Genomic DNA, 2,356 nt, shown 5'->3' with positions numbered 1-2,356 from the left:
AAACCCAGCGCACAACCAGCTATCCTGGAATGCTTCGCCTTCTCACGTTAGCTCACTACCGAACGGGTGTTCGAAAGCTACCAAGAGGATACTTGGGCTAATCCCGGGAGTTGTGAGCTGCTTGATCCATATGCAGAAGAATCGTCCTGGTTACTCCCAATTGAATGGCGATCAGTAACTTTCCCACTTGCGTGGACTTTTACATATGGAACCATCCTCCGGTTAAGAATTCCGAATTCAATATTCAAAAATTCAAAATTCGAAAACTTGCAAATTTATATTGAAAACTTCAATTAAAATATAAAATTCCAAACTCGAAAACTTGCAATTTTGTATGCAAATTTTAGGTAAAATATAAAATTCAAAAAATCTTAATATTATTGTCAAAATTTCTGGGAAAAAATAAAATTTATAATTCGAAAACTTACAATTTTATACTGAAAATTTCGCGCGAAACTATAATATTCTAAGTTCAAAGCTTAAAATACAAATTCCAAGAAAAGAACTTAAAGTTCATCAATTAAAACTCGAATTTAAAATTGCAAATTCAAATAAGAAAAATGTAAACAAAAACTTAAAACTTAAAATTCTCAATCAAGCTCAAACTAAGCTCAAAATCAAAAATTCGATTTTCAAATTTTAAAATTCACAGTTCTGTAGTGAGAATTAAAAAAAATTAAAACACAAACTCAAACCTTAAAATTTACAACTTAGATTTCACAATTCCATATTAGTAAATTCATAATTAAAGTTCAAAATTTGAAGCTGGCAATTTTAAAATCGAAATTTCAGAATAAAATTAAAAATTGGAAAATTTACAATTTCATATTCAAAGTTTGAGGTAAAACTATAAAATTCCAAGAATAGATCGATCAAGACTCCAATTCAAACTGTAAATTCCAAATTCAAATTTAAACAAAGTTCAGAGCAAAACTTACAACTTAAGATTCGTAATTAAATTTCTAAACTCAAAATTAAACATTCGAAATTCAAAGTTTAAAATTTACGGTTTCACAGTTTTGCCGTAAAAAGTACAAATAATTAAAAAAATAAAAAATTGTAAACACAAACTCAAACCTAAAAATTTACACTTTAGAATTTACAATTCAATATCAGAAAACTATTTCGAAAACTCGCGATTTTATTTTCAAAAATTCAGGTAAAAAAAAAATCAAAATTCAAAAACTTGCAATTTCATATTTGAAATTTGTGAAAAAAATATAAAATGAAGGATTCGAAAACTTGAAATTTTATATTCACAGTTGAGGTTAAACTATAAAACTCAAAATTTAGAATTGAAAATTTAAATTCTAAGAATATAATTCAAAGTTCATCGATCAGAATTCAAATTGAAATTCAAATTCAGATTAAAAAAAAATTAGGCACAAACTGAAAACTAAAATTTCACAACTTAGAGTTTAAAATTAAATATTAGAATATTCAAAGTTTGAAATTAAAACTCAAAACCCAGAATTAAAGCTCAAAATTCGAAAACTTGCAATTTAGTTTTCAGAATTCCAAAAAAAAAAAAAAAAAAATTTTAATTTTAATTTGAAGATAAGAATTTTAAATTCATGGTTCAATGCACTAAATTCGATATTTATTTTTAGCATTCAAATTTAAAATTGAAAATTCGGAAACCTAAATTTTTAGTTTTACCGGTTAAAGTGAAAAATTAATATTTTATTACCAAAAAATAATCATTCAATATGCAATATTTTGTATGTAGATAAAAGTTGAATTTATATTAAAAGTAAAATTTTATTATAATTTAATTTTATTTAATTTAAAAAAAAAATGGAAGAAAAAAAATTTAAAAAACAAAAACAAAAAAATGTTTACCAAAAAAAAAAATTAATAATTATAAGAAATAAAATTTTTTTTTTAATTTTATTATAATTTAGGAAATTAGTTAAAAAGAAAAATGAAAGGAAAAAAAAAATAAAAAAAAAACAACAAAAAAATATTTAACAAAAAAAAAAATTAAACAGAAATAAAAAAAAATTCTTATAAATAAAATAATAGAAAAATAAATAGTTTTTTTTTTAAATAAAATAACTTTTTATATCAATTTTTCGTTCATTTGCAATAAAAGAAATTGGAAAAAACTAAACAAATTTTTTTCCAAAAAAAAAAATGAAAGTTTACTGTGTCAGCCCTAAACATACACGCAATTAAATACCGGTACCAGTAAGGATATAACTGTCGTCCGTTCACGTAGTTGCCCACATCATTCAAGGAAGGATTATCTCCAAAAAAATTTTTTGTTTAAGTAAAATAATATAAAAATAAAATTTTTTTTAAAAATAAAATACATTTTTTTTGTAATTTTCTTTTGTTTTTCAAATTCTCTTTA

The sequence above is a fragment of the Anastrepha ludens genome, chromosome 5, assembly GCF_028408465.1.
Source record: "Anastrepha ludens isolate Willacy chromosome 5, idAnaLude1.1, whole genome shotgun sequence".
In the NCBI taxonomy this organism is placed as follows: Eukaryota; Metazoa; Arthropoda; class Insecta; order Diptera; family Tephritidae; genus Anastrepha; species Anastrepha ludens.
This window is presented reverse-complemented; position numbering follows the sequence as displayed.